We start from the raw sequence: 20,510 nt of genomic DNA on the forward strand, positions 1-20,510 counted from the left end.
CCAAGCAGGGTTTTTTGAATGGCTGATTTTCTGGATATGAAGGCACAACTTGGGCTTTTGTTAATAAACAGCAGCAGTAAAAATAATAATAAAGAGATTGTGTGTCATGGCTGATATTAACCTGTGTTGTTGCAACTTCTTTCCTAAAGACAGAAATCCCTTCCTTGGTGGTTAGAGCAGAATTCACACGTTTAAGCTGGAACCACGAGTCCTGACTGCAGGCCTAGGAGATATTAATTGTGGGACTGAGCTGTGTCTTCAGCCCCCATGTGTATTCCAGATCTCTGGTTAAGGACAGGTAAAAGCCACATTTTCCCAGTTCTCTTCTGGTCTGTTGTAGCAACAATCTGCTGCATGGTTATCAGAGGGAAAGTGAATCATTTACTTCGTGCTTTTCCAGTAGGTGCCAATTTTCTGATGGTGGGAAGCAGAAGTTTGGATCTGAACTGTGAGAGGAAAGGGTTCAGCTTAGGTCTTACTGAAACAGCTTTGGCTTTGGAGGTTTTATCAGAGGTGAAAATTTCCTTTGCTTTTTTGTGGAAGAGCAGCTACTTGGAAGATGGTTAGTGTTCATGGTGTGTTTGTGTTTTATATATTTTGGCTGAAAAAGGCAAGATACTTCCATTTCCTACTATTGTTGCACAGTCTAGACCAGCACTGTCCAGTGCTTGCAGTTTGCATTAATAGAATTTTCTAGTTGTTTTTCATCTGTTTGTGTATCTGCAGCAACAGTTACAGTTTGAACTCTAATTTCTTAGCTCTTTTCCAGGTTTATGCTCACTACTTGTGTTACAGTTAAGCAGTGAAGATTCATTTTGGCAGGTGGAAGAAATGCCCTTATCTTGATGTTTCCATGAAAATGCTTTACTGTTTATAAGTTTCTACTCAAGTGTGTGCTATGCTAACAGAGCAAGGGAAACTTCAGTGTTATTTTTGTCAGCTTGACAGTGTGTCATGTTCAGATTTTGTTTGCATGACTGGTTTTCTCTTGTGCTGAAAAGACATTTATAAACTTTACTAGAACAAGAGAACACACACTGTATTTGAACAAGTGTAATAGGTATTAGGGCACGTCTGCAGTCTGGTTTGTAGAAACACTTCTGCCTATGGAGCTCAGACTTGACAGCTGAGGAGAGCTCTGCATCTCACAAACCTGCATTTACTGCAGTGCTGTTTTTCTCCAAATAGTCACATTTGGCTTGATGGGGTTACTGCACTCTTTGGCTGAGGACAGGCCTGTTGACACTAGCCCAGTTTTGACACAGTGCCCTATTCTAGTCTCTACTTTAAAAACTGGTTTTGGGCATTGCTTTCAGCAATAATGTGCACATAAATCCTATCTAAATAAAACTTGCTACAAGTGGAAGGCAGCTCTTGAAGCATGCATTAAAAACATTGCTTTGAGTGTGGTAGGATGGAATAAGGAAATCCTTAAGAAAACTTCTGGGTGCTTAATTCCCTCTAAATGGGAAGGGCACAACTCATTTTTGTAGTTTGCAGTGAGGTGTAGAAATGCAGCATTTCACTGGCAGTACAAGTAACAAACCCTTTCCCATTCTGTTCCCAAGGAATGCTCCAATGTTTGTGCTGTTATCTCATGTGCCAGGGCTATCTGCTTTTCTGGGCCACAGCCCATAAACCAAAACAGCAGCTTTGCCTCTTGCTCTCTCAGCCTTTTTCCTCTCCTGTCAGGAGAGCTCCATGTTTGGAGGAGCACAAAGCGCTCTGTGCGAGGAAGATAACCATGGAGTTGATGTTTCTAGGAGAGGGCTTGGCTCTATCACCAGCTGCTGTCAGCTTGCCCTGGACTTTGTTACAGGACTGATAGTGCTCTCCAAGAGGCAGATCTTTGTGTCCCTGCGTGCAGACTGGCTGGGGAGAGCCGTGTACGCACAGAACGTGTTTGTGTGTCCTCCCCTTCAGGAGGGCGGCATTTAACTGGAAATTTAACCAGAAACTGAGTTTATGCTGCTTGTTTGAAGGCCTGCACCGGCATCTGTAGGAATAAGGAAGGAAGGTTGATGGCATAGGCTGAGGATATTGTTTAGTTTGGGATTTGTGGCAAGTGCCCTTGCTTATGACTTTGTTCTTTGACTGTAAAGGTTTCTGGCAGTGTAGAGTGGAAGCTATCCTTTACACTGATCAAGAATATTGGTGTCATCCTAAAATGTGAGGATGTAATGCTCTGCACTCTTAGGTATGCTCCCAGTCTCTTGAGGAAGTCTTTCTAGAATTTAGGAAGTCTCAGCAGGAACAGCTGGCTTTTTGTGGCACAGCATGCTTCTGGTAGGGCTTGAGGAAAACAGGACTCAAACTGTTGTAAGGCTCAGTGGGATTTACATGTGCAGATATTACAAGGTTTTCTGAGAAGAGCTCATCTGATAGACCTTTATAGGGCCTCAAAACAAATGGGTAGAGGGGAGATGTGCATTTTTGAAGAACTGACTAAAAAACTTTGGTTATTATAGAAGTATTTTAGTGCCATAAAACCAAGGTACCAGCTTTTAAATGTGTGATGCAGACATCTGTTATGTCATTTAGTAGCTCTGCCAATGTGATGTGGGTAATTTGGTAAATAAAGGGTTTGGTGTTAAGGTTTGTTTTTTTTCTTTTTGTTCATGATTTATAATTTTTAAGGATTAAATTGGTAGACCCAAGAATAAGCTTGAAGTTAAAGTCAACCATATGATGAGAAGCTTGAATCATTGAACACCTGTGACTCTGGACAAATCACTTTATTGGAAAATAAACCTGATCACAGGGGCTACAGGGTTGAGGATAGAGAGGGAGCTTTAAGATCTTGCTTTTAACTCCTACCTCTCTTTCTCTGCTGATATTCTGTCTCCCTTAATTTTTCCAGCACTGGTGCTAGTGGTCCCCATTTGAATCTTAAGATTATACTCTTTCACAGGTCAAAGGCTTGCACTTTGCTTCACCAACCCTTAATTGCTGTGGCTTTGTGTGAAAGAAGATATTTTACTGATAAGTTTCCATTAGTTGGAATAAGTTGTTGACTTTTCAAAGGGAAAATGATGTGGGATAGACACAGAGGCCTACAGTGAAAGCTCTGAAAGTTGCTTTTGAAGAACAATTTTGTTTGTGTGAGAGTTAGGACTAAACTCTTACAGTTCTGCACTGTGCTCAGAGACTCTGCCTTGGCTTTGCTCACTTTGACAGTAAACCTGGAGATGGTTCTCTTTGAGGTTGGTCCTCCTTGATCAGACTTCACAAATGGATTTAGCAGATGCACAACAGAAGCACTCGGGTCTCAAATATTGGCAGTAGATATTCACTGTTAAGTGAAGGTATTTTCTTGTCTAAGAGCCTGATAATCCACAGTTATACAAATATATTGATGGAGATTTACAGGATGCAAGTTGAAGTGTCCCCTTGGAATTTGCTCTAGAACCTTCCTGTTACTACCAAAGTGATTCAATAATGAAGCAAATTTGCTAATTCCTTGTCTATCTATTGCCCAGGCAACTTCTGGTCACATTATTTCTCTGGCTGGCTCTTTAGCTGAGTTCTTTGGAGGCTGTAAGTAGTTGGTTTGTGGCCCTGAAGGGAGAGTATCTTTCTCTGCTTAAGTTTAGGAAGAGTTGGAGTTATTGCCTCCCTCAATTCCCCTCATCTTAAAGCAGTAAGAATATGGGAAAGGCTATACTGCCACTGATGCTGTTTAAATAAGCTGGGCCTTCATCCTTCTAGGTTTTATCAGTGATATTTCTATCACTTGGTCAAGTGAAGTAGCCTCTTATAGAAGCATCTCAAGTCATATGTTTATTTAGTGCTTATTATAAAGCCTTCCTTCTGGATTCAGGAACATTTCCATAAGGACTCTTCCAAGTTCACAGTGAGGTTATTGTGTAGGAGAGCAACAGGTTTGCTAAAAGTTCAGAGTACTTTCTCAGTACTTGTGGTGCTTCTTAATTGAGGGAAATGTTTGGGAATTCATAAAATCACAGAATGCTTTCGGGTTGGAAGCAAGCTTAAAAATCATCTAGTTCCATCCCCCAGGAAGAGCTGGGGGGGAATCTGTGCTGTTTATAACATGACCAGAAAAGACAGGCCAGGAGAACAACCTGAATAAATCTGCTGGTCACTGGTGCTCTTTCCTTCCCCACTGGAGTTGGGCTCAGGCTGGTGTAGGTGAGTGACAGTAGATCTTTTCCTCTTCTGTGTATTTAGATATTAAGAAAAACACCTTTACTGTGAGAGTGGTGAGTCACTGGCAGAGATTGCCCAGAGAAGCTGTGGCTACCCCATCCCTGGAAGTGTTTAAGGACAGGTTGGATGGGACTTGGAGCAACCTGGTCTAGTGAAAAATGTTCCTGCCTATGATGGGGGATTGGAACTGGGTGATCTTTAATGTCCCTTCCAACCCAAACCATTCTATGATTCTGATTTTTCTAACATTTTTTCCATCTTGCAGAGCTTGGTAATCACAACCAGTACAAAGACTTGTAAGTCATGACCACTCTCCTGTTGAAAAAATTGATTAAAAATCAAAATCTTTTCTAGCTAAGTGTGTTAACTTTGTGGTTCAGAAATTTGGTCATGGTTTCAGACTGTTCTAGAATGGAGAGTAACAGGCTAAAATCACTTATTCTTTTGGTTAAGAGTATATGTAAGACTTAAAAGTCTGGTTCCAGTTCTTAATGTATTTAGTCTAGAACTTGTCTAGTACAATGTGGAGAAACCATACTGAAGAAAATGCTAAGCCATAAATGTAAATACTCATGATTGATGGGAAAAAAATGAAACTGTGTCTTAAAATCATATGGTAGAGCTGTTGCCTTTCAGCTTAGTTCCTCCTTGCAGGAGTTTCGTGGTGCCCATATACTGACCTTGGCTCTAGAAGAACTTGGGTTTGTCTCAGCTGAACAACAGCTGCAGATGTTATGTCATCCTTGAGACACACCACCAAATAGTATGTTTTTTTTTCTTAAATAACAATTGTTTAAAAAAGTACTGCAGCTGGTTATAACATGTGTAAAAGCTTATGTGAGAGACAGCGTGTGATAAAGCATGAAGAACGCTGATCTGGCAAGATCTTGAGTCCTGTAAATGCTGCTGCATTTGGTGTTTAGTCCTCTAAATAGAGTAAGGAATATATGTAGGGAGCAGTAACAATAGTAAAAAAGGCTGGAACTTGAAATAAACACATGAGCCTTTGGGTACATCTTATTCAAAAGCAGTTGTGTTTCATAATCTGAAAAATAAATATACATGGGAGGTGATGGTGGTGGAAATCCATCTACTCATAAAAAGTACTTCTGATACTTAGAGGTTTCCCCTGACTCCCAAAAATTGTTTTGGTGAAATGGCCATAGCTATCTGGAATAGCTTTTGTCCAGGATAAGAGAACAAGCCCAGAAATATGACCTGTACAGGGAAGCTTCTGACAAGGTATTTTCCAGAGGCTCTTGTGCTAACCTGTTCTTCCTTGCTGGTGCAAAAATGTGGAGTATGCAGGCCAGTCTTTTTTCCTCCACTGAAATCTAATTTAGAGGCTGGAAAGGAACAATATTTATTCCTTGAATCTCAGATTGTCCATAATACAGCAGGGCCACTCATCATCCTTATATACACTGACTGCTCTGAACTTGCACCAGTAGTGATGGGAAACAGGGCACTGGTCACCTGGTGCTCTGTTTGATGGAATAGGAATAGAAATGTCCAGTGGAACCATTTTATTCCTCCTGCCCCACTGGTCTGTGCTGAGGGCTGTGTTTGAGCTCATGTGAATCTCAGTGGTTGCATTACATGAATTGAAATCAGGCTGTACCTGTCTGGTGTTGAAAAGAAGCCATTCCTCCTTTTGCTTCCTCTTACTTTGGATGCAACCTCCTTTCCCTTTCTCTGTTCAAAGTATTCAGGTGATTCTGAACTTCAGATTGGGCAGGAGAAGGGTCAGTTCTGTCATTGTCCTGTACTCTGGAGGCTCAATGCCATCACAGGTGCTCGAGGGTGGCAGTTGTGTTCTGTGTCTGGAAACCAGCACCTTTGTGTATGTAAAATGTGCCATTGGCTAGAAATGACTTGTTTTGAACAGCAGCAGGCCCAAATTCAGATGTTTCCTGCTTCAGAAAGCTTATTTGCAAATGACATTGCTCGCCTCATAACCTTCACTTAGTATCCTTTAGTCTAAAAATAATTACTGCTCGTGTGAGATTTCGAGGACTTAATACTTTGCTTGTTTTCAGCAGGAGACCGACAGGTTTTTAAAAAGATTGATTCATGCAATAGTTTATAAACACAAAATTTTGGCTGGACAATGGAACACTCAAAATCTGACCCTTAGTAAACTGTTTATATATTACATATTTCCATACTCACATTATTGTTCTTAAAGACCATAAATATTCATGGAGTTTCCTCTCTGTCCCTTTAGGGCATTTTTTTCTGGGTTAAGAATTGGTCAAGAGAGCATGTAAGGTACCACAAATTGAGACATACTCATGTGTTAGTTATCTTTAGGTCCTTGAGCAGCAGTAGTGAAACAAATGTTTGTGCTGTGTTTTCTTTCTCCCTTCAGAGCCTTCTCAGGACCAAAGCCATTCCTGTCTGCTTGTTGCTGATCAAACAGTTTTGTTCTCAGTGTCTAAATAGCTTCAGAAATCAGACTTGAAAGGCTTGTGTGTTTCCCTCATTTTTGTTTTATTCTCTCAAGGTTGGGAGCACATCAGCTGTGGAGAGGAGGAATTCAAGGTTTGTAGCACAGCAGATCCGTGTGTGAACGCTGCTTGGAGAGGCCTCTTTTTAACTGAGGTTTAAAAGGTGATTCATCTTAAGAGCTTTAACAGAGGAGAATGAAGGCAATTGTAGCTTCTTCTCTTAGTAACACCCAAAGCTTACCATCTCTGCACCTGAGGTAGATTTGTGGCAACTTCTGGGAACCCTGTCATGGATGCAGGTCCTGTTGAGCTTGATATTCCTAAGGAAGGGAATGGCTTTCACATCTCATCAGCATGTGACCAGATATTTTGGCAAAAACCTGAGCCAGGAGAGCAGCAAAGTGCACACTCTGACACTTCTCTGCTCTTCAGTGTTATGCTGGCAGAACCTTTTGTTTTTTGGGGCTGTGGTTTGGTTTTTATTAATTGTGCTTAGTCTTTCTCCCTGTGCCATCCTCAGAAAATAGTGAGGCAGCTGTGTGCCCCAGTGCTTGAAGACTGTGAGAGAGAATTCAGAGAAATTGCCATGGAAAAACTGTTTAAAGGCTCATGGACTTACAATATTCTAATATTAGACGTAGCAGAAGTATTAAGTTGACGAGGTGTTGAAGCAGCACCTTTTTAGTCACATTCTCAGTGTTGTGAAGCCTGTCACAGGTTCTGCATGTACCAAACTGGGTTTTGGTATTAACCTGACCTGGGACAGTTGTGAAGAGTCTGAAGAGAGGAGTGTTTTCCAGCTCATGTGGCTGGGGATTCTTGATAAATAGCTGGTTGGCAAGCTCTGTTGCTGTAGCAAGGGTGGAGGCTATCAGCTCTGTGGTGTTGCCTGTTCCTTTGCATTTCAGGGTGGTAACTGGATCTAAAAGTGGTTGGGTTTTTTTATTTTGTAGTCTTTTTAGTTGTTGGGGGATCTTCTGTTGTTTTGTGGGGGGTTTTTGTTACTATCTGGCAGGTGATCTGCAGTATAATGGTAAGAAATCTTGTCTTTTCCAATTCTTTCCCAACCCTAGGAGCCAGAATTTTTCTGTCTGATGCTAAACTCATTTCTCCTGCCCCTTGTTGTTCAATCCTCACTTTACAAGCTATTTGAAGAGCAGAGTTTGACCATGTAAGTAATCCTAAAAGGGTGAAGATAAAATCTTAAGTCAAGTTGTCAATCAGCAAAGGGATTAAAGAATGTATTCTAAAATGTGCTGGCGTAGTAGAAAATTCTGAATGTTCGAGAGGAGGAAAGGCGTGTCAAGATGAAGAAAGGAGAACAATTTCTAGAGGCTTAAAAATGACTGTAAAAGCATATTTACTACCTCTTCTGCTTTTCTGGGTGAATAACAGATGCCACAGTTAAAGAAGTTCCATGTCAAGAATTCCCCGTATTCAGGGGCTACAGGCTGACTTGGCATAGCCCACAGTTGCCATGTGAAGTGCTTCAGTTTGGGCTCATCAGTTCAAACACAGCCTTGGTCAGCAGTGGAAGAAAGCTGTTGCCACAGGAGGTTTTTTAATGAAGTGGGGCTGGCAATCTGTCAGGCTCTTAGGGCATGGGTTTCTGAAAAAAAACCCCATAAATGGTACTTACAAATAAACTTTGAGTCAAAGAAATAAACAGGTGTCAATGATAATCTAAAGAAATAAAGTAGGCATACAGGGAGTAACAGGCATTGAGCACTTGTGCTTGTGCAGCTGATAAATGGGCTGTTTATACATTCCTTCATGAACTTCAAATAAAAAAATAGTCAGTAAAGCGGTGAGAAACTTCTACATCATCTACATTTTCACTGTCCAGATAAAAATAGAAACCAGTGATGGTAACACATAGGCCAGGCCCCAGCAAAGCTTTGCATTCATGGTCAGAATAGGCTGTCCTTGAGTTCCTTTTGACTCTGTCACCTTTTTTTGTGTGCAAAATTGCCACTTTTTTTTGTTATAGTGGCTTTTTCAGAGTCTTGTCTAGCTCTTACTTGTGTATGTCGCTCATCAGAGATCTGCTCTTCTGCTGTGGAAAAACTGAGTCTGACTTTCCTTTACTGGAGTCCACAGCCAAGTGCTTAATTCCTGGGTAAAACTAAAGTTTGTCCTCTTGGAAGCTCTGCATGGAACATCCTTGCCCTTTCACCTACCCTTGGTATGAAGGATGAGATGGTACCAGGCTTTTTTCCTCTTCTGTAGCCATTGCTTGGGATTTAAAGTAATGGTTTGCCTCAGCAGCTGAGGAAATTGGTGTGGTGCAGCATTTGTAAACAGTGTTTGCACTGCAATTTTCTTTTTGTCTTTTCCAGGCCTCTCATGTCTTTTTTCACCTTCCCCCACATACGTGGTCTAAGCCAAGATAGACAATGCTATTCATGCAAAACCTAGTTATTCCTTAGGGAAGAAACAACAAATGAAAGTAACTGACCCTGAAGCTTCTTAGCGAGCACAGCAATGCTAAAAGCTGTTCTGCCTGGAGATGTGAACTTAAAATAGCTCTCAAACAAAACTGCTTTTTTGGCTTCTCCCTTTTTAGCCCCATCTTGCCACATTGTGGTCAGAATTACTTTTATAAAAAAGTCTGACAGTTATGGATATTTTTTCTGACTGAAATTAACATATACTCAGACATGAAATCATCTACTTTAGGAAGAGAAGAGAAACCAGCTGCCACATCACCAGGGTTCTGTCTGCCCACCACCCTCTGTACATGTGATGGGGACACCAAAACTTCAGTTTTTGCACAAGTGTCTGTATGTGCTCTAAGAATTTCAGCTCAGTCTCATGCCTCACTGCTATTCCAGTTGCCTACTGTTGTACCTGATTTACCCTTGCCCTTCAAAACACAGATGGGATTCCTGCTTTCCACCTGCACCTCTTTCCCTGGCTGCCAAAGAGAGCATAGTTTAATGGATGAGCTGAACTCTGTCTGTCCTGCCTGGATGGTAGGTGGTGACGTAAGTGTGCATAATTGGAATTCATCGATTTCCCTGGAGTGCAGAATTGAAAGGCAGGAGGTTAAGCCAGCAGGATATGTGCTCTTGTTCAAGAGGAACAGTGAAGTAAGGCAGCAAAAATGCAGGAGCAGCTTGCTTTGCTGCACCACGTAAGTGGCAGCAGCCTCAGCTGAGAATTTGGGAATTGCTTGGGAAGGGACTGATTTTGCAAATAAACCTCATAATAAAAGTTTTGTAGAGCGTGCCGTAGCTCTCCTTTAAAATAGTGGTGAGCTGGCAAGAAGTGGGAGTTAAAAAGTGGAGATTAAAGACTTTGAACACAAACTGAATGGCACTAATTGAGATTAATTCTTGCTTTATCTTGTCCAGCACTTCTTCAGTAATCTTTCATCTTGCTGCTTTGAAGAGCAAATAGATTTTATAGTGAGGACAGTATGTGCTTTTTGTGGCTGTAGGATTGTTTCCAACTGAACTTGCCTTCCTTTTTCCTCTGAAACATCTCCCTTCTGGATCTTTGGGTACACTTGTTACCTGTATAACTCAGATTTAAAGATGCCACGTGAAAATCTCTGCTGATTTGAAAAAAAATAAGATCTAAGCTGGGTTGTCTAGTTGAGTCATAACCTTTTAGAGATTCTGGAGAACTATGTATTTTGACTCTGGAAAGAAAGATGAAAAATCAGTGTAGAATGGTGGTTGTTTAAGCTGTGGTTGCTTTCTGCCTGCTTAGGCAAGGCCTAATTAACTGCTTTCTTGCAAACATATAATAATTGTGATATCTTTAGCTGCTTTGTGGTACAACTTCACCCCATGAAAGACAGAACTTCCCAGATGGTTTACATTCTCCTGAACAAAGCCTAGTCCAGGAGAATAGGCATGCTCTGGAGCTCTGCTCTTTGTGCAGCTTGCTAGCTGAAGATGGTAAGTCACATAGGTTTTCAAGCTGAATTAAATTAGTTTTTTGACCATATTTTTGATTCAGAGCCATATTGGTAGCTTACAACTTTTTCTTTCATTGAGAGAAACTCTCTAGTGTAAATAAAATATGAAAGCTTATGAAGTGTTGCTCTGAATTCTTAGATAATTAGATGATCACCCCTAAATAGAGCAGGTGTCAGAGCCTAAAGGTTCTTTTTTTTTTCTTTTCCAAGTTACAATACACCCAATGTGTTGTTTGCCTCTACAGATATGCTGTAATTGTCTTGTTTGTATATTTTTTCCCCTGTGCTTGCCTCTGCCTCTCCATCTGAAATTTGTGCAAGGAAACATGCCACTCACTTGGCACAGATATTTTATATTCCCTGTGTCAGGATTCCAGAAGAAAGATTATGGAGATTTGTTTTTTGTCTTGTTCTGTAGCTGTGTGGAAGGAGGCTTGAGGGGAAATATCATGGGACACTTGAGAAGTCTCAGGTGCTGACCTGTGAACTCTGAGACAAATATATCTTATCAGGCACCTGACCAAGAGCTCTGAGAACACTCGTGGAGAGTGGGAAAAATATTGCACTTGAAATGTTCTGTCCTTAAGCATCAAGCCTTGTGCTAATTTACATCCCACGAGCTTATTACCCTTGCACAAAAATAAATCTGTGGATATTTGTAGAATTTTCCTGCAAAATTATAGGAAACATAATCTAGACAGCTAAGACTTATTCCTCCTGCTATTTTTTTTAAGTAGTCTAATTTTAAATTACTTGAACAACAGACTTCCACAACTTCCCTTGAGTGTGCCAAGTTGATAATAGAGCAAACATTGAGTTGTACTCTGTTCCACAACAGCCCTGATGTGGGCATGAGCTTTTTTCTGTACTGCTTTGTCACAGTTTCTGATGGCAGCTTTTTGGACTGCTCTGATTGATGTTTCTCCAGAAGTTTTTTTGAAAGCTAATTAGCTGTAGCCCTAAAAAGTACAATTAAAATCCTGGAACAAAATTCTGCTCAGTGTATGGCTACTATGAGTGCAAGAAAAAGTCAGTGATAAATCTACAGGTTTTTAAATGGAAGTTAAATATGGGGATGTTAAAAGAGGAATTGGAACCTTTCTTAAAGGGACAGGCAAGATGAAATATGCAGTTTTAAAGATTTGTGTCCTTAAAGCATGCAGAAGGGTAGATCCAGACAAATAATTTTATTCTTTATTTGGCTGTTAAGCAGGCTGGCTTCTTGGCTTTGCACATGCCATTTCTAGTTAAACTTAGAGGCAACTTTTAAAAAAAAAAAGTAAAACAAAAAAAAAAGGAACTTGTTTTCCCAGATGTGTCATACTGAGGTGATTGAAACTGCATATTTTTTTTAAATACTGACATGAATATTTTCTTCTGCCAAGACCTTGCTGATTTAGATTTTTTTTTTTCACTTTTCGCTGACTTTAAAAACTAAGTGAGATTGTTATATTTCTTACAGCCTCTGCCCTAAGGTATAAAGATATGCGTATCATCATGATTTGCATGAAACAGCTGAAGATCCCACAATTGCCTAAGGGATGGATCTCATCTCATCACAAACCTTGTGTTTGTTTTCCTCTTCCATTTCTCTTGTGATAGATGTGCCATGTGGTGAGTCAGGTCAAATCTCTGACAGGACTGAAGAGGCTGCTTGTGTTTGGTTAGGCCAGGGGAGTTTCCAGCGTGGTCTTCAGTTGAAACTCATTTCCAAAATCAGGGGGAAAAGGTAACAAAATAAATATCCAAGATAAATAGATTTAAGCAGAGCACAGATCTATATGTAACCAGGAGATCCTGGTTGCATCTGCTGTTACAGCCTCCAGTTATGCATTAACAGGAAGGTTGTGTGGCTACATTTCCGACCACAAAAGTGCTGTTCCTTTTTGCATTATCATCAAGTACTTAATAATACCAGCTGATAGGATTTAATAAACCCAGTGAAACCACAGGACTGGAAGAGAAAGTTGTAAAATTCAGGAACTGGTTTTGATGAACAAGCTTGTTGTTGGCCTTCCTCAAGGTGGAAATGTCAGCACTTCTTCTTTGGACATAGGCACTGAATTTTCTCTTGCTTGTTTTGGACTGAGAGTGCATTTAAAAGTGCTCAGTTTGAAGAAATACACACTTCAGTGATAGGAATAAATTTTGAAATTTAGGATGGAAACCTATCAAGACAAAAATAAAAGCTAAATAGACTGTATTCCTTATTCTGTTCTTGCACCACTGTAAATGTAGGAAAAGTCTAACCCTTGAGTCTTCTGAGATATATTTACAGAGTTGAGCATAGCTGACTTGCTGGTGATGGATAACAGCTTTCCCTTTGGAATCTCCAGTGCCATTCCAGTGTAATTATTGCTGACCAAAATAGTCTGAGAAGAGCCTCCTTAGACTTTCAGAAGATTTCTCTGTCCCCATGCTAGAAACTATTCCCTGTACTGTTATTGGCAATTTGGAATGGAGAAGTGGTATTGCAGGGAATAGCTCTTCTTTCTAGTAGGGTTTCCTCTTTACTGAAGGATATAAAAACAACAGAGGGGGAAAAAATATAGAAAAATACCAACTGTGGCTTTTCCTGCTCATTGTTTGTGGTAGATTCAAACCTTAAAAGAATAAAAACACTTTTGGTTGCGTTATCTCACCATTTCATAAATAATGATCTGTAAAGTATTACTTGGGTTATCAAGATATGGAATAATTTTTTAGTGTTTTTAATTAAACATTAATTTAATTTTAAAATTAATTTTTGGTCTTTTAAGTCTAAGGAAACCTACACTCCTTTTTCTTTCTGTAAGTAGTGAACTGGAAAGCTCAAGGATACATTGAAATAATTAATTTAAATAAACTTTACAATGGTAAGAGATAGCATTTTTTAAAATTAGGCACTTCTATTCCTTCCAAAATCTTAAAGCCATAGTTAAGGGTTTGTTTTTGAAATGGACTTTGAAGGATTGTAGCAATAATTTGCAGAACCCTAATGTGTCTCCTTGGGATGTGCTTTTGATTTACTCCTTGAGGAACCAGGTCACTAAAGACAAAACTGCCCATAAAATCTGGAATAATTGATATTGAAACTGCACATGTGCAGATTTCTCTCTAAATGAAAACAAGCTTGTTTTAAAAATAGAATCCCTGACTTTCCTTTTTATACAAGGGGAAGGATGAGGATATGTATATATAGATATATGAAATGCAGAAGAAACTCAGTGAATTCTGCAATTGCTAACTGACCTCTTTAGGCTAGAGACTTGATTCAAGTTTTAGCTTAAAATTGCTGGCTGGGATATTTCCTTCCAAGTTTCAGCATCAATTCCAAAGTTTTTGAGCAGGTGTGCACCATGACAGGCTATGGTGATGTGCTAACTGAATTTAGGCTTGGACCCCTACCTGGGCTGCCTGCTGTGAGAAGAGAGACACTGATCCTGTGCACTGAGGACATCAGAAAAGTTTTCACAATTTCAGTGCTTGTGGTATCCATGTCTAAACAAAGCCTTTTCTAAGTCTGGACTGAGACTAGCCTTTTTTTTCCTGGAACAGATTTAGTGCTGCTTTCCCTGTTTGCCAGAGGATTTGAGTGGAGGTAGTTGTTTTCTAAATAAACACACACTATTCATTGCTTATTTTCTTTTAACAAAAGTTCTTTCTAGTACAAATCTTTGGCTGGAGAACTTCAGAGTTCCAGTGAGACCTGCAGAAATGTTGTGTGTGGAACAGTGTGAAGAAGTATGTTGTATATCACCCAGCATCTGTTACCTCAAGTAAGCATTGCTCAGGATCAGACTGGGTATTTACGTGGCTCGTGATGGGTTTCAGGCCAGTTGCTGAAAGCAGTTTGGCTCAATCTCTCCTAGCCCTTGGCCCTTTGTGAGTGCTGAGGTGATTAACTTCACTTTTAGACTGCTGGCGGGGCTGCACTTCCAGCTTTGACCCGGTAATCTTCTCAAATCCTGTCTCCAGACCCTCCTATTAGGGGATGAGGAAAGAAGGACCCTGGGTGTAAGAGGGCTGACCTGCTGGCTTGTTGAAAATCTTTGTAGGGTCAACCTGCTCTGTTGGTTTCTTCAACTTGTCTTTCCCCCATGAGTGATCTTTTCTTTCCTAGCAAAATCACTTTTTACCCCAGTACTTCTAAGTAGCCACCATGAACTGAGACTAGAAACAGTTTCTCATTCCAGAGGTGAACCTTAATTACTGAGTGAGTTCTTTATATGTCAAAATTAAAATGTTAACCCTGCAAGAACTGAAGCCTCCTGATTACACCAAAACTGAATCAGGGGTCCTTGGCTTCTACAGACAGCTACTGTTTTAAATCATATTGACACATTGCAAGTAATCCAAAAAGTGCTTTTGTACTGGCAGAGGTAGATAATTTAAAAGTGAAGTGATACATTTTAGTCTGCACATATGATGTATCTTTCCTCACAGCCTTGTAACACCCCCAGCACAGGATAAGAGAGTAATCTTTGGCTTTGAACTATCTATTTAAAACCTTGTGGTTCAGTTGCCAGCTGCATAGTTATTCCTTGTTGCCCCATTGCCAGGAATTACATTCTGCCTTTGGAAAACATAGCATGGATTTTTTTGATCCTAATATTTTTTTTGGTGTTAGATGTGAATATCCTTTGTGATGTCATTAGGTACCTCTTACATTGCAGCTTGTAAGAAACTCACAGGTTCTGGGTCAACATCTGGACCAACATGACGCTCAATCACTCCTTGAGGTTCTCTTAAGTGTTATTTATGATTCTGCCAGTGCTTGTTTACTGCAAATTCAGATGTCACCAAACTTGACAGTAAGAACTGTTTTCAGGGAGAGAAGAGGCAGTTTAGTTAAAGCCTTGTACTAGGTGTTGCTTTTGTGTAAGAAGTAGAATGTAAAATGAGATTCAGAGCTTCAATATGATCTGCTAGAGAAGCTTCATGTGTTGTCTTCATGGGTTAAGCTTTCTTTTGTTTAATGTTCCATTTAGGCCTGGGAATAAACAATTGAGTTTGTTTCAGAGTAAGGAGGAAATCTGAGGACCTTATGAGTTTCATGAATATAGGGGAAAAGGTGACTTGCTGCTTTTGGCAGCCTTGACTTTACCTTTTAGGGTGATGTGTGCTGGGACTTGAGCATCTATCCTCTCTTGTATTGCTTGGTTACATAAAAATTAATCTGCCTGGAGGTTAAATATGCAGGTCTGTCTGTTGCAAGAGATATTATGTTAGGCTTAAAGCATCCCTTGTGACTCCATCCTTGGAGATACTCAAAACCCTACTGGGCACAGTCCTGAATAACCTGTTTTAGCTGACTCTGCTGTGAGCAGTGGCATCAGCCTAGGCAGTCTCCAGAGGTCTTTTCCTACCTTAATTATTCTGTGGTTCTGTGACTCACAATTTCTTAGTTTGACCTACTCCTCAAGCAAGAGTTTTAAACAATATGGATTGGTGAATTTTCTTAATCAACAGCCAAATCAAATTTCATCACTAAGAGGAGAAAAGGAAACGTGGATGCCTTTCCCCCAGAAATGTTCTGTCTTTTTCTGCAGCCAAATACTGATCTGATGAAAGCTAATGGTGTGGCAGGCCTCCAGCTTAATCCTGTCTGGGTCACCTTAGTACTGACTGCAGTTTTTGAGTGTAGCCTAGTTGGGACAGACTAGCTTTTCTCTGCAGGCACATGGGCTGTTTTTCAGTGAATGGGTTGTAACTATTTGTGTTCAGCGGAGAAAGCCAGGAGAGGAGTGTGCTGGAAGCTTCTCTGTGCTCCATTCTGTCTGTAGAAAAAGGCTGCTGAGAGAATGAGCCTCCCAGCCTGGTCATTCCAGTCAGAGAGAGTGAAAGCTGCTCTTGTTCACTTCAGGTGGTCATTTGTGGACATCACACCCACCACTTGCCAGGCTGACCCAAGGTAGGATTGAAATAGATGTGGGCACAGACTGTGTGTGATGTTCAGTTGTAAGTGAAAGTCAAACTCACCTTTAGTAATGGATTGTGTTTATTTGCAGGTGTTTTGCATCCACACCTGCCTTGCTGCAGGTTGCTTTGCAGTGTTGTCAGCTTCTCCCACACATTCCCTATGTGGCTTCAAATTCTTCCAGGGAAAGCAGCCTTTAATAGCAAGGTACCTGTTTTGTTGGCCATTTTCATTAGATGTTACCTTGCTCTGAATTCACTTACATAAGCTCATGTTAATGTGGCATGTGGTATAAGTAATAAATAGCTCTGTGCTGGAAGTGAACTGCCTTGTCCTCTGGAGTGCAGGAATGTGGGAGTCTAATGCTAGATCTGGACACACAGAGTCAGTAAATGCTGGGTGAGTCCACAGAGGATGTGTGGCTACCACAGATGTTCTCTCCAGTGTGTCCTGTGAGTTACTGAGATACCAAAATGTTGAGTAACCTCAGGGTTACTCCTCACAGCCTACAGTGAGATGAGCTCCAGACCCTCCATGAAGTACCCTGGCAGGCTGTTTTCTCCAAAACCAGCAAGTGGGATGGGTGTAGGGGCACATGGAAGCACTGGCACAGGTAGCAGTCCAAGCTCCAGAAAGGAGCACGTCTTGTGCCCAGTGAACAATGCTGTATTGTGCTTGTCAAGGACAGAGGTTCACATTTCATTACAGCTGGATACTGTAAACTTGCTGCTTTGTTCTGTTTCTCTAAGATAGCACTGCATCTCAAGCTAAGGCTGCTTATAAATGTGCCAGCAACCTTGGACTGAAGTCACAGACATGTCTAAATACTGATCTTTCTGTTAAATGTGAGACCCTGCTGATCTGCTTAATGGCTGTATTACTGTCAGATCTAAGGAGTTAGCCAGGGGACTAATGAAAGTGAAGTCACTGTTCCATAGCATATGTGGAAAAGGGAAAACCAAGCTCGTTCAAGATCAGATTAGAGCAATGCTGCATCAACCACACTGTCGGGGTATTTTAGATATTTCTAAAAGCAATTCAAAGACACAAAATAATTTTTCTTCTTTTGGGATAATGGACTCCTGGGCAACATATAATATATGCTTGGAGCACTTGGAACATTACTTATCTCTTAAATTCTCTTATGTAATTTGGTGAAGTGATTATACCCGCATAACTTGTAGTCATCTTACATTCCTTTATTAGCTGTGGGGATACGGATGATGCATAAATTGCCTGAAGTATTTCTTTGCATAGCATAGCTTTGCTTTTGAGGGAAAACAACATTCAAATTTCATTTTCCAAAGTAAACAACACACAGGAGCGTACCAGCAGCTTTTATTTAGCTGTTCTTCCAAAAGCAGAATTTTCTTGAAATTATGTGAACAACCTTTCCAAACAACTCTGTTACCAACACTGTTTCTGGCAGCTCTGTGCACACAGGCAAAATCATACAAGTCTCGTGCCACCTTCAGCTTTCAAGGCTGTAATTATTTAAAACAGAGGAAGAAGCAAAATTTCATCCATCCTGTCAAGGAAAGGGAGTTTCAAATGACAGGGTCACCTCCTTCACATTTTTTCCCACCCCACACAACACTTGTGAGAGGACAGAGGGTTATAGAAATGGCTACAGTATCAGCTGCTTTCACAGAAATTCAACTTCATGCAGCTAAAGGCCTTGAACCTGATAATTTTGCACAGCCTTCAGTGAACCTTCAATAAAGCTGTTTTTCTTTGCATACATGTTTGCAGTCATGGCTAGGAGAGTGTGATTCTGGCTTGGCACATCAACCGTGCACATATTGTCATGTCTGCATCTACAGGAATATCAAAGCACTGGACTAGTTTGGAGGCAAATCCTAGCATGTAACCACCTGTTTCTTTTCAGTCTCAGAAAACTGTATTCTCTTGATAAACTGAGTAATTGCCTTGGGCTTTTTTTTGTTGGAGAGTGCTCTAGAACTCCATTTCCCTGGTTTCAAATAGTGAGTTGCAGGACAAAAGCCAACAGGTTTTTCTGCCATACCTGGAGGAGTTCTACCCAGTTTTTTATATTGATACAAGTAGGTTGGGAAGTAGAGGAGACTGGAAGGACTGATCACAAGTGTTGACCACAGCCTGTGGAAATCTTCCACATGAAGCTCCAGCAGTCTCCTGGCCCATGGCATTGATATTGCATCTCTTCTGTATCCAAATACCATATTTCTTTCATAAAAAAGGCCAAATTGTGTTTAGAAGGGGATGAAGCTAGTTTGGGGGGGAAGGGTTCCTGTACCTGCTCTTAAATCAGGGCTGAATTTCTCTGTCTAGGAGACCAACTCTACCTTTACATTGGTATTCTGTAGAAAGACCTAGAACTTATAGGATACACATGAAATTCAATTCAATAGTGTGAGACAATGTAATGGCCTTTTGCTTGGAAATAACCAAGAAAGGAGAAAGAGTGTTTCCTGTGATCAATGAGTGCATTAAAATGTATGCTGGTTGTGGATTGTAGAGGTGGAAGAGACAAAAGCAATCCCAGAATGGGCAGGAGAGGGGGATGTACTGTACACCCAATTGTGCCATCCTCTTCTGAGAACTCATCTGGTCAAATACACTGTACACCTATAATTCTTCATAAGATTACTCAATCTTCCCACCTTTCAAACTCCTAAACCCCATACCCAACATTATGCAGTTTTTCCCTTGGGAAACCTCAGAAAAGAAAGCCTATCTTAGTCCAGGAGAGCTTGATTTGACCTTAGCAGAATGAAGGTCAAGGGGAGGTATGGAATTGTCTATAAATATATGTGGGAAGGGTGGGAAAGCTAATGCATAGGTCAGCATCATCACAGGAACAGAGGTATAAACTTGGCCTGGAAATTAAAAGAAAGCTATTGATCATAAAAGCAACGGGCTCAGGAAGAAATGTCTGAGTTGATAACAGGGATGAAACATAAAGCATTAATAATCTCACTGGCTACAGTGTGATAAGGGTAGGAAATTGCCCATTTCTATTAGCATTAGATCCATCTGCCTGCCTTTTGCTCTTCAAATGAGCATTTCCCTGTTATTCCCTATAGTTACAGAACATAATGCAGAAATTACTGCAAAAGGTGAGTGCCCAGCCACTGGTGTCAGCCAGGGAAGGGAAATGAACTTTCCTTATGGCAATGCCCTTAATAATACACTTGAACTTTTGTTCAGCCAAGCAGTTGGGCCAGATGATCACTGTAGGGCTCTTCCAAATGGAATAGTCTGTTCTATCCTAGAAAATAAACAGGAGTGTTACAGAAATGAAAGGTTAAAAGCAAATGTTGCTTATTACTTGTGGTCACTCCCAAGTATTTCAAGAACCAAATACTGAAGAGTTTTCTGGTTTGCTCCAGGAAATAAGAAATTTTTCTCTACAGTTAGCCAGATCTTTCAAGTCCATGGGAAAAACACATGATGATTTTTGGGGTGTATGTATGGGAAATGACAGGGGAGTGGAGAGTAGACATGGATTTTACTGGTAGCTCCCAGTGTAATTAGAAACAAATTTACATTTCTCAGTCCTCAAATTGGAGAAAACTTAGCTTTCTTAATTGCAGCACTTGTTTCTGTAAGCATAAACTAATAGTAAATATATAGATATTAAATTCTTTACTGCCAGAGAGAGTGTAGTTTTCAGGTGTTGAAGACCCCAGGTTGTTCTGTCCATTTAATGCTCTCCAGGAGCACTGTATGGATTTCCAGGAAAGCAGCTATTGTCATGCTATGGTGCTGCCACCACTCTTGGTCATTCCCAGTTTACAGAGAGAGCTGTGCTCTGCTATCAGTCTATTCTGGCTGACTGAACCTGAAAGCAGAAGTTGAATGAAGTTGAAGAGAGTACTTCTTAATTTCAGTATTTTTCTTTTCCAGATTCAGCAGCAGCAGCCTGTTGGTATTGTCAGAGAAAGTCACAAGTGACCTGCAGTCTCTTGTGCTCCTTCTTGCTGCATTAAAAGCATTTTACCTTCCAGCTATCTGCCTCAGACCCTCAGATATCCTTGCAGAGGAATGGCCTTTATCCAAAGGAGGATGGAATTAAAAAGACTAG

The 20,510-nt window shown here is 40.6% G+C and overlaps 1 protein-coding gene across 18 annotated transcripts in view; it reads left to right on the forward strand.

Moving 5' to 3' along the window:
- Positions 1–20,510, forward strand: part of MICAL3 (microtubule associated monooxygenase, calponin and LIM domain containing 3) — a 170,329-nt gene that overhangs the window by 36,904 nt on the left and 112,915 nt on the right. The window contains exon 1 of one of the 18 annotated variants that reach the window (XM_019006601.2): positions 16,536–16,651. The exons of the other annotated variants lie outside the window; for them this stretch is intronic. The gene's annotated coding sequence lies outside the window, so the exon portion shown is untranslated. Of the gene's footprint in view, positions 1–16,535; positions 16,652–20,510 lie in introns of those variants that run through there. 18 annotated transcript variants of the gene reach the window in all.

This window comes from Parus major, chromosome 1A (assembly GCF_001522545.3).
Source record: "Parus major isolate Abel chromosome 1A, Parus_major1.1, whole genome shotgun sequence".
NCBI lineage: Eukaryota > Metazoa > Chordata > Aves > Passeriformes > Paridae > Parus > Parus major.